This window comes from Formica exsecta, unplaced genomic scaffold (genome assembly GCF_003651465.1).
Source record: "Formica exsecta isolate Colony F162 unplaced genomic scaffold, ASM365146v1 scaffold120, whole genome shotgun sequence".
NCBI classification, from domain to species: Eukaryota; Metazoa; Arthropoda; class Insecta; order Hymenoptera; family Formicidae; genus Formica; species Formica exsecta.
Window position 1 is genome coordinate 339,380 of NW_021848537.1, and position 12,292 is coordinate 351,671.

The 12,292-nt window shown below is 40.0% G+C and overlaps 1 pseudogene; it reads left to right on the top strand.

Annotated features, from left to right (window-relative positions):
* Positions 1-1,613: 1,613 nt before the first annotated feature.
* Positions 1,614-2,902, top strand: LOC115243136 (annotated as a pseudogene).
* Positions 2,903-12,292: the final 9,390 nt, after the last annotated feature.

Consider the following 12,292-nt stretch of genomic DNA (forward strand, 5'->3'; position numbering starts at 1 on the left):
TATATTATATTTTTAATGATAAAATTAATTTGGAAAAATGTTATTGACGGTCCCTATTCGCTCTCACTCCTATTGTAAAATAGAATCAACATTTTTTTTCTGTAAATTTTAACATATAAATCCTGTTACTAATAATACGAAACATATCTATTGTGTAAAATTAAAAATATGTGCACATTGTGTTATTTTTACACTGTTATTCAATTGTTTTAATAATTTAATTTGAGTTCAATTAACACAATAACAATATGTTAAATTAACACATGAATGTGTTAAATATTCAACTCAAAAATTTTAACCTGCATATTTTTTTAACAAAAATACATAAATTTTTCAACTGTGTATTATTATAAAGGCGTAAAATTCTTCGATATTTCTCTGACGTTATTGTCCTCGGTGGTTCCTGGGGTAAATTTTTTCGCGACGCTCGTTGTTACAGAAAAACCGCGGTGCCCACGTATCTCTACAATCCTCCTCTCTCACCCCCTTCTCCTTTTTTTTTTATCTTCACGAGGTGAGGCATAAATAAGCACTGCGTTTGTGCGCCTCTTAGGTATATAATGGAGTATTATGTGTCGGAGATACCGCTGTTCCTTCCTCTCTTTCTCCGTCTTCGTCGAAGACGAGGACGAGGTGTGTGTGTACAAGATACCTTACCTTAGCGCAAATATCTATGGTGCCCCGTGTCGTATCCTGGGACCGCGATAATACGTCCCATTGTATGCAAGACGGCGAGAGCGCACAGTTTATTAAAATAGTGAAAAGGTGGTTATTTCTACGATAATCGATAGTCGCAGTGCAGGGTAAACATGATAAAAAGAATGACACGGGTCCGTATCGTGTTTCGTGAATGAAAAGCGAATATATACATGATGTCCCGACACTTCACTTTAGTTCCACTTTTCGAGGTATTTGTAATTTTACAGTCTTCTTAGAAAAAAAAGAATTGATTTTTGTAACACAGTATGTATGATAATAATGTTAAAAATTGTGAAAGATAAGCGAATTTTTGATAATGATATAATAATGTAAAAAAACATACACACAATTTTGGGTGAAATTTCTCCGTTGCTGGAAAATTGTTAAAGTTAAAGCTCATATTAAAATTAAGGCCTGTTAATGACAAAAAGTTGTTGCTTCAGGATTTAACGATTCTTGCCATCACGGGATGGTCACAGCATTATGTTGTGGAGGGACCCAACGCGTAGACTAAACTACCATCGCGTTTCTCCAGTTGCGAAACTATTCAATTAAGCCGTCTTCCGAAAAGCGATTCTGAAACCCTTCTCGACTGTCCCTTACCCTTTACTGACGTATAACGATGTCGGATTCAGCAGCGGCGTTATCTGCCGTAACGACGAGCCTCCGCGAATTCGCGTCGAGAAAATTGGGCAGAACGAAGTTAAAAAGAGAAATTAGCACTTGAGAAACAAATTTTTTTTTTTTAATGAAAACAGCTGAAGATCTATATATTTTTTTATTTTAATTCTTAAAAAATATTTTATATATTGTTAAATTTTTTGATGTTTAAATATATACAAAAAATATCTATGAAAATTATCATTGTTATTATATTAATTAATGATTGATGACATCAATGACAAAACAATAACCACACAACACATAAAAGAAACACAAGTTGATTTGCAGCAACAATATTCAAAGGTTACCGTTCATCTTTCAGAGCTCTTCACATGAAAGAGCATCCCGATTACAAATATCGGCCGCGCCGGAAGCCGAAGTCTCTGGTGAAGAAAGAGAACAAGTTTGGCTTCACGATAACGCCGTTGATATCGCCCGGCGACGGTCTGTCGAATCTACCACGTGGTCTCCTGCCGCCATTGGCACCACCCGCGCATCATTCGTTGATGTCGCACGAGGACTTGAAGATCCCGCGCTTCTTCCCGCCGTTCCCCTACCCGCTCTATCCGCTGCAGCACAAGCTGGGCGACGATTTTAACGGTGGCAAACTGGCCGCCGATCTGGCCCTTCAGGCACTCTACAGCGGCGGCACCTTCTATCCGAGCCACCAGACAATAGCGTCCTGGCCGACAGGTTTGTCAGCGGCCGCTTGCCTGCAGCCCAATTGCAGTTGTCCCAGCCCGCCGAAAGAATCCAAGAGGCCGTTCCCGCCGTCCAAGATGGACGATCCGCCCTTTCCAAGTCCGGCCAGGGCCGACGACAACGCCGTCATCGCGGAACGGGAGGAGTCCCGGTACCGGAAGCTCGAGGAAGACTTCTCCACCGCCTTGGAGAGGCATCATCATCATCACCATCATCTTCATCAAGAGGATCGCTCTCAGGATCGCTTCTCTTCGTCCTCCTCCTCTTCCCCACCCACGGAGCAGCCGGAAAAATCATCGACGACGACAACGTCCTCGACATCGAGCGGCAGGATCGACAACGCTCCTTTCTCCGTTCAGAGTTTGACGTCGAGCACCGGTAGTTCGAATTCGGGCCTGCAGCGTGGACACATTATATGAAGACCGCTTCCGGTTCTCCCGGATCTCAACTTCCGGGGGAGCCTGGTGCCGGCCACGTGGCCGACTGCCGATTGGTGGAGAGTGACTCCGATGCTCTCGCCGATTCCTCAGACGACGGTCGCGAGTCTCAGCACCGGCGTCGTCAAGGAGGACGTGCACTTTCAGGACGAGCAGCAGATGAACGCGACGATCGTGTCGAGATCGCCGAGGAACGGCGTCCACATCGCCAACGTGCAATGATTCGATGAATCGGCGTATGGTGTACCTTAAATTCCGGATGAATATCTCTTCGGTCATCTTATCATCATCTCGAAGATGAACCTTCTGTTTTGAATCTTCGTCGCGAGACATTTTCTTCTCCGATGAGGGAATTATTAAAACCAGTCATTTTGTAGCTTGGACATTTCTCGAACGTAATCTACAACTAGTGAAAATAATTGTGTATAATTGAAACGCTCTCCCCCCCCCCCCCCAAGAATATACATATATATATATATCGATCGCGTAATAAATAACTCCCATGAAACTTGGGAAATAACTTGCGCGATCGCCGGAACCGCATTCTGGCGAACAGGAGAGACAGGAATCGATAACTACGGCCCCGAAATCCCACAAAGAGCGTCCGCAAAGGGTCCTCTCGACCGGATCGTGCACGCGAAGCTGGATACTAGAGGAGTCCAATTTTGATGAGATAACCAACCCTCTCTTGCATGCCACATATTACGGGGAACAGAGAGGTTGGATGGGGGGGAGGGAGAGACGTCGCGGGGGATGGACAGACACGGTGTGGGGAAGGAGAGAAGAAAAAAAGCTCTTCTGGCGGAGGCAAATCTCTTCTTTGGGACGCGGCCGTGCGAAATAAGCCAAACGTTCTGAATGCTAACGTACGAGACGCGACGTACCCCCGATGACGACGACGACGCGTCCCGGTTTCGTTGTATTCGAAATGGTTTTCGCGAGACGAAAGCATCGATACGGCGAAATGGGAGACGCGCGTGGCTGACTGACTGGTTGGCTGGAAGCAGTAGCTGAATTCTTTTCTAATATATTATATACGGGAAAAAGCCAGAAAGACGTTCCTCCGAAGGTTTGTCAAATATATCTCGCTCTATTTCACTACACAGTTGAAAAATTTGGCTTAAATTTGACATATATCGTATGTCCCAAATTTTATCTGCGCAAATTCTTGTGTTAATTTAACGTAATGTGGATATGTTAAATGGTGACACTAATATTATGTTAATATTTCGACACAAAAAAAAATGAATGCAAATTTCATAGTAATTTGAAATAAATTTTGTGTAAAATCAACATATTTTTAATGATAAAATTAACTTGGAAAAATGTTATTGGTGGTCCGTAGTCACTCTCACTTCTTATTCTAGTAGAATAAAATCAACATCTTTTCCTGCAAATTTTAACGGATAAATCCTGTCACCAATAATACAGAACATATCTATCGTGTAAAATTAAAAATATGTTCACATTGTGTTATTTTTACACTGTTATTCAATTGTTTTAATATTTTAACATTTAAGTTCAAATATTCATATATATCAAATATATCAATTAACACAACAGCAATATGTTAAATTAACACATGAATGTGTTAATTAATTTAACACAAAAATTTTAACCGGTATATTTTTTAACAAGAAAAATTTTCCAACTGTGTAAAGATTAATTTCATCAATATTAATTATTCCGAATAATGTTAACAGAATTGAGTTTTACTTCTCTAATTTACTTTGCAGAGCGTTATTTACAGTGTTATTTACAACTCATTTGTTAATATTTTCAATAGTTTGATTTACATTAAAATTAACGCGCATAGAATATTAGACACGCACGATCTTGTTTTGTTACACGCGAGGATTATTGTTGACTGTTAAGGTGGACTTGTAATATATTATCGCTCATTCGTCGAGAGAAATCCGTCGATTACTCCTTCTTGTAGAAATTCCCGCTAAGTATCTCGAACGACCGTAGCGAGCATGAGTTTCGCATTAGCGTGTACCCTAAAAACGGGGAGTAAGATACAAGTAAACGTAAACCATATCTAGAGAAACACACATATAGAAACATATCTTCTCTCTCTCTCTCTCCTTCTCTTTTTCTTCTCCTCATTTTCCTTCTCTCTCACGCGACGTTTGACGAACACACATAGCGACGCTTTAATTAATTCGGATTAATGACGCGGATGCGTCACATTAATCATCGCCTCGACGATTACGAATACTATTGTTAATTATTGCTGTAATATATAATGCAACGTTTGTAAATAAATCTTGATCCGAATTATAAAGAAATATTGAAATATTAAGAAAAATACCCCCATTCCCTCGCATCTTTCAAGAAAATATGACTATTTATATTTAGATATATAATAAAATTTTCCTCTATCAGCGAGAGATTTTTTTGGCCGTTGTAGAGTCGTATTTGCGTACTTCCGTTTTTATCAAACTAAATCAGATATTAATATAAAGTGTAATAAACTCGGGTTATCGCAAGGCTAATATAATATCTCATGCGAGTAAATATGCGAGCGTGTGTCTCGCGCTATCCTCGAAGTTGCGAGGAAAGCCGCGAAATTAATCGGAGAGGACGAGGAAAATCTCGAGGGCAGGGTAAAGTTTCCTCCGTACTTCTCTTCCACTTCCCCTTCCTTCCCCCCCCCCCCACGCTTCTCCGCGGAACCCTCGACTCCGTCGTGTTTTATTTCTGATAGCGACGCCTCCGTCGTCGCCACGAGGACATTATCGCCACCGCAAAGGACCCTTTCTTCCCCCATAAAGGCAATCATGCTTTCTCCGCGGCGAGATAACGGCGAGAATGGCGGCCGGGAGACGTTTCCAACCGTGGCGGGGCACGTTTCCTCCTCTCCCCTTGACAATCAGTAGAATTTTGCGATCGATCTCGCGAAGAAATTGATAAATTCATAGAGATTCTTTAAAAAATATACATATACAGAGTGAGTCATAAGTATGTTTTAAAACTTCGTGAGCGTGTTCCTGGATAAAAAGTGTGAAAAAAATGTCCCTATGAATATTAGCCCGAAAATGTTTCGTTATCGAAATAATGGACGCAAATAGATCTCATAATAACTGAATTTCAGATAAGATTCTTTTTTTCCACGATGTTATGTCTCTAGTGTTTTGATTCTGGAATAATGTTTGTTTACTAGCACACGCTACTACGATCCACCGAGAGAAAGGGGAAGGGGGTTTTAATGTAGGCCTCTGTACTTGTGTACAATAAGAGACAACGTACCTACAATCAAGTCAGTGTCAGTATGCTTGAGGCAGTTCAACCGAGCAGTATTAGTATTGATATATTAATTTGCTGTAACAGTGTAGAGAATGTTTTTATTTGAAGAAATGAGTGATATTCATCTTACGTATAGTAAAATACAATATCTATTTGTGTCCATTATTTCGATAACGAAGCATTTTCTAATATTTATAAGAAAATTTGTTCATATTTTTTATCCAAAAATACGTTCACGAAGTTTTAAAACATACTTATGAGTCACCTTATAGATGCAACAGTCAAAAATATTCTGTTTTATTCATTCTTATAAATTCATATTTCATATTTGAATTATTTATTTGTTTCTATAGAGAGTTATTTCACATTATTAAAACATTACAGAGTGTATATTTTTGAACGGTTTATCGGATCTCAATTTGATTCACGTAGTACCGCTCGGTATTATAGTGATGTGAGTTGGCAGCATTTCTCGGTCATTATCGGAAGGCCACGGGTACGGAACGGATCGATTACGGAACGCGGGCTGCGACGCGTTTAATTAGTAAGTAATCCAGTTAATTAACTTAGTATTTTAATATCTGTTAAATACGCGATATAAATTCGTAAGAAATTCAGAGCAATAAGGTGAAATGCAATATCTATTTTCATTATTTCGATAACAAGGCATTTTCGGCCTAATGTTTATAGGAACATTTGTTTATACTTTTATTTAGAATATTAATATTTAAATATATTAAAATATTAATATTATATCGACTCCAGACACGCGCACGCCAAGATATCCGCTACCGCGATACGCGACGCAAGCTTACGTGCGGGAACTTTGTAATTAAGCCAATTATATATATATATATATATATATATATATATATATATATAATAAAAATTACTGTATATGCGTGAGCGAGTGTAAATCTCAATTTAACGAAGAAGTATATACATAACATTTTTTTTCATTTTTTTATCAAAAAAATTAAAGTGTGTACTGCAGGATAAATTTCTCGAATTCATCTCTCTATCCAAAATGCATTCGACTCTATTCGGAATCCATTCAGTTCCGTCCAGAAACGTGGAGTATCATTCGAAGTAACTTCTGTTAGGTCGCTCGAAGACGACGACGAGGGAGCTGGTAAGTTTTACGGGTGACATACACAAAGGCGTTGGGAAGAGAGGAGCGTGGAGCGGAGGGGGATGCAGGAGGGCGACTACCCTCTGACCAGAGAGAAGTCTACGTACCTCTCTCCATTAGTATGCGCGGAAGTATGCCGTGCTCGATTGTGGCGGGTATTGTCGTCGAAGAATGTCCTCGTTGCGCGTAGCTCCGCAGCTCCGGACGACTCCCGTAAGGAGACGTAAAGCGAATTCGAGTGAAATGTAATCACTCCCCGAAAGAGAGAGAGGGAGGGAGGGAGAGGGAGTGCGAATCGTGAGAGATTTCAAAGTACAATTTATCCGACGCGAACAAAGGGGCTGACATAACTAACAATATTGCCTTGTTTCCCCTATTCTTTAAATTCAAAAAATTCTCGTTTCATAATTTAATCAAATTCTTTATCTTATTTACTAAAGCATATTAATCTTTATATATTTCATATCGCGGATTTAGATAATCTCTAGTGTTTGACATATATATATAATAATGATTTATATCATTTATTATACTAAAATTAGCCCGAAACATGGGATCTGCTTTGAATGCTCGCATATATCTCTCTCTTTCTTTTTCCCTGACTGTTTGTTTCTGTCTCTCTCTCTCGTCGAAGAGAAAGGATGGAGAACGTTTTAATTGCGCGCGCGCGCGCGCGCTCGCTCGGTGATATCAGCAAAGCTTTTATGCGCGACGATGAGAGAGGAGGACGCGATCGTTTGATTGCGGAAAATGACGGGCGGCGGTGGGCGCGAGTGGAAGTTTTGAGTGGGCGTCGGTCCTAGTAGACAATGAGGCATTCAGGCTCGGCATTGTGTCGACCGACAACTGTGTTACCCTAGACAAACCCGAAATCACCGGCGCTATCGCCGCTCCAGATCCGATTATGCGAATAATAAAAAGCGTGATGACGGAGAGAGAGAGAGAGAGAGAGAGAGAGAAAAGGGGGTGGAGGAGGAGAGATAGGGCGCGCTAAAGGTTAATAATAGCGATGCCGCGTGGCTGACGCCTCCTTTTATCGTCTTGCAACAAACACCGGCTTTATCGTATCTCGTATACTTTTCGCATTGCGTCGCGAGATACCCCGAAACATTTCCTGACAAATTCACGATTAACTTTTCTCTTTTTGTAAAGATGCAACGAGAAGTCCATTGACAGAGAAATTCAAAAATTGAGACCTTTTTGACATTAGACATTTCAAGGATCAAAAATCATGATATTATTATATCTATTTGACATATTTATCTGATATATCAAACAAGTTATATCTATGTAAAAATCTCAGCTGACGAAGTAGTATTTTTCGATTGATAGATTATTCTCTATACGCGACTTATGTAACCGTCCCGTTCGCGGGAACGGCCATGAGCGACCCGTAATTATGCATTACGTGGGGGATCGTCAAGTCTGGCCAAAGTTAGCGAACTTGGTTAATTAGGAACGGTAGTCAGACGCTGCCTGCTATTGTCCGGCGCTGTTGACTTCCGGCCTTCACGCCCGCCTGTCTCACTTCCCTCCTCTCCCCGTCGCCACCCTGCTGCTCTTCATCCCCTCCTCCTTCCTTTACCGGAGAGAGGGGTCGCGAGGACTGATTGTTTCATTGTTTCCGACCCCACTGTCAAATGCCACCGGCCTGAATGGGGTTATTGTTGTTTCAGGCCGCGCCGCAGACAATTCTCGGGATTTTCAGGGTTCGAGACCGACATCCGAAGCGCGACTTCCACCGCCACTGCCTCTTTCTTCTCTCTTCACGCGCGATATTTTTATTAGGGTAGCGATACATATAGTTATTATTTCTCGCACTTTTCTTGGGGTGAAACTGTGTGCCAGTCTTGTTGAGGATATTCTGTAGTATTCGGGATCGACGCGATTTTTCGATGGTAATTTCTCTAGAAAATGTGAAAGACAATCAAGCAACACAGCGAATTTAAATAGTGACTAATTTTAATTGTTATCTTTAAAAAAAAAAAAAAGTATCGAGTTTAATTTATAAATTGAAAGTAAAGATTCTTAATATTTTTAATTCTTTAAAAAAATATCGGGTTTAATTTAAAAATCGAAAGTCAAGATTCTAAAGATTCTAGACTTTAAATTCTTCAGAAACCTCGATGATTCTACAATCTGATTATTTAATCGATCTGCAACACGTGGAATGGGAACAACGTATAGTTATTATTTTTCGCATTTTTCTTAAGGTAGAACTGTGTGCCAGTCTTGTTGAGGATATTCTGTAGTATTCGGGATCGACGCGATTTTTCGATGGTAATTTCTCTAGAAAATGTGAAAGACAATCAAGTAACACAGCGAATTTAAATAGTGACTAATTTTAATTGTTATCTTTTAAAAAAAAAAAGTATCGAGTTTAATTTATAAATTGAAAGTAAAGATTCTGAAGATTATAAACTTCAAATTTTTAACAACAAAAAAATATCGAGTTTAATTTAAAAATCGAAAGTCAAGATTCTAAAGATTCTAGACTTTAAATTCTTCAGAAACCTCGATGATTCTACAATCTGATTATTTAATCGATCTGCAACACGTGGAATGGGAACAACGTATAGTTATTATTTTTCGCATTTTTCTTAAGGTAGAACTGTGTGCCAGTGTTGCTGAGGATATCCTGTTGTATTCGGGATCGACGCGATTTTTCCGATGGTAATTTTTCTAGAAAATGTGAAAGACAATTAAACAACACAGCAAATTTAATTAGTGAATGATTTTATTTTCTACCTTAAAAAAAAAATATTGTGTTTAATTTAAAAATCGAAACTCAAGATTCTAAAGATTTTAAAGATTTTGACTTCAAATTCATTAGAAATCTCAATGATCTTACAATCTGATAATTTTTATAAATGTGCGACACGTGAAATAGGAATAATCTTGAGACATAAGAATACAAATGCACGGAACCAGACCGTTTGTCTTCCTGGCCTGGCATGACCGAACCGTCGTTCGCCTCGTCCGCGATGTCGTTCCCCGGGTGTACCGCCTCTCGCATCTCGAAAGGCGAGCGAGAGACCAGTAAAATACTGGCCGGGGCAACACATTTCACGGATGGATCGCGCGATACGATCGTCGCATTTCCCGTGGACGCTCATATATAAGGCGAACTTATGCCGAGCGTAAATTCAGCCCCGGGTTTTCGGGGCCGCTATCTTATCGCGTCCGCGGTTTGCGAGGCGCCGATAGAGAGACCATGCTCTAGACATTATGGGAGATTGAAAAACCTGAGGAGCTTCTTTTCGCCGACCTGAGAAGCGCCGGACTTCCGGTCAACCGTGCGGCGACCGGCAATGGCGGTTCTCGATCTCTCGAGGAGGGGACGAGAGATCGAATTTGCGTGATAACTCATCTCACCGGTGGAACGTCAAGGGAGATCGGTGGAATTGTCGCACATTTTTTTCCGTAGAAATATTTTTTTTATGCGCCTCTTTACGTCGAGAAACACAGATTCGCACCAAAAGAAATTTTCACTAGGGTAAAAAAGAAATTTTTCAGCGAGCTAATATTTGAAAAATAATATAAAATAAAATAATATATATATGGAACTATATATAAAAATAGATATTGATCTTGATAGAAATCTTCCTTTTTTCAAAGGGTAAAAGGTATCGAAATGCCAATAGTACCAGCTGTGATGGAATTCTCGCTTTTGACCTTCGAGGCGAATCCTTCGCAAGTCAGGATCAGACGAAATAAAAAAGAAAAAGGGAGAGAAGGAAGAGAATTGGGAAAGGGGTGGCGAGGTTGGTCCATTCGCGAGACACTTCATCACGATTTAACCCCATAAAAGTCGAATAAGGTCCGAGATGCCACGTGATGCCCCGGCGCGTTCCCGGCCGCGGATTGGAAACAAAATGTCGTAAAATATGAAGAGAGCGCACCGTCTCGCGACACCCCTTTTCTATCACGTACCGCGGGGTGACCCGGGGACATTGGAATGCGACGAGGGACGGGGGGGACGGGGAAGCCCCCGGTAAATACAAATAAAAATGGAAAGCCGGCCGTAATGGCCGGTGGAAAGCATGACGCATACCTATAGTCGTGGCTGTTTCAAATTGATATTTCGAAAGTGCCTTCACGTACACCCTCTTCGCTCGCGCACATACACACACGCACGTTAGACGTTTATCACGATTGTCCGCCTTCTCGCGCTTCCGTAGTGTCAAACGATACCCCAGCCGTACCTCTGCTCCCTTCTTTCGTAATGTTTCTCGGCTTGGATACTACTTTACTTTTTCTATTTGCTTTCTCCGGTCTTTTCTTTTTCTCGTTTTGATTCCTCCTTTCTTTATTTCTGGTTCCTTTCTTTTATTTCTAACTTTATTTTTTCTCGAGTTATTTTACCTTAGGGTGTCTATACTTCCTAGAAAAACATGGAAAACCTGGAATTCTCGGGAATTCTTCTTTTAGTATCTGGAAAAATCAGGGAATTTTCATGGAATTTTATTAGAACCTAGGAAATTTTTTTTTTTTAATTTTCTGTGATAATATTTCTATATTGTAAGCAGTCCGCCGATAAGCCAAGTTGTGAATATTATGTATTTAAAATATAAATATATATCTACTTCTATTTATATATATATTCAACGTCTTAATAAATTATTGAATATGCAGTATAAATTCTTTACGAATTATAATTTTTAGTGATAAAAAATGAAAAAGTTATGCAAGTTAAAAATTTTTATCTCAACGAAAGCTATGAATAAAAAGCATTAGAAAACGCATAGAATAAAAAATTTTATTTTAAAGAATTGCACCAAAAAAATCATTAAAATATTCTCTCTTTATCTGAAACTTTGAATGAAAATACTTGGAGGATCGAGGAAATTTTTTACAAGTTTTGAGTAGACATCCTGTATCTACAAGTATCTACTTTTCTCTTCGCTTTTTTTCGATATCATTTTCTTCATCTCTTTCTCTTATCTTTTCACCGCTCATATCTTTGAAGCTTATTCCAATCTTTCTCTCTCTTTAGTTTTATCTTTTCCATCATTCCTTTTGCTCACTTTTCGCCTTCTCATTCTTCATCTCGTTCGCCTTCCTTCCTTCCTTCCTTCTCTATTGATCTTAATAGAAATCTTCCTTTTTTCAAAGGGTAAAAGGTATCGAAATGCCAATAGTACCAGCTGTGATGGAATTCTCGCTTTTGACCTTCGAGGCGAATCCTTCGCAAGTCAGGATCAGACGAAATAAAAAAGAAAAAGGGAGAGAAGGAAGAGAATTGGGAAAGGGGTGGCGAGGTTGGTCCATTCGCGAGACACTTCATCACGATTTAACCCCATAAAAGTCGAATAAGGTCCGAGATGCCACGTGATGCCCCGGCGCGTTCCCGGCCGCGGATTGGAAACAAAATGTCGTAAAATATGAAGAGAGCGCACCGTCTCGCGAC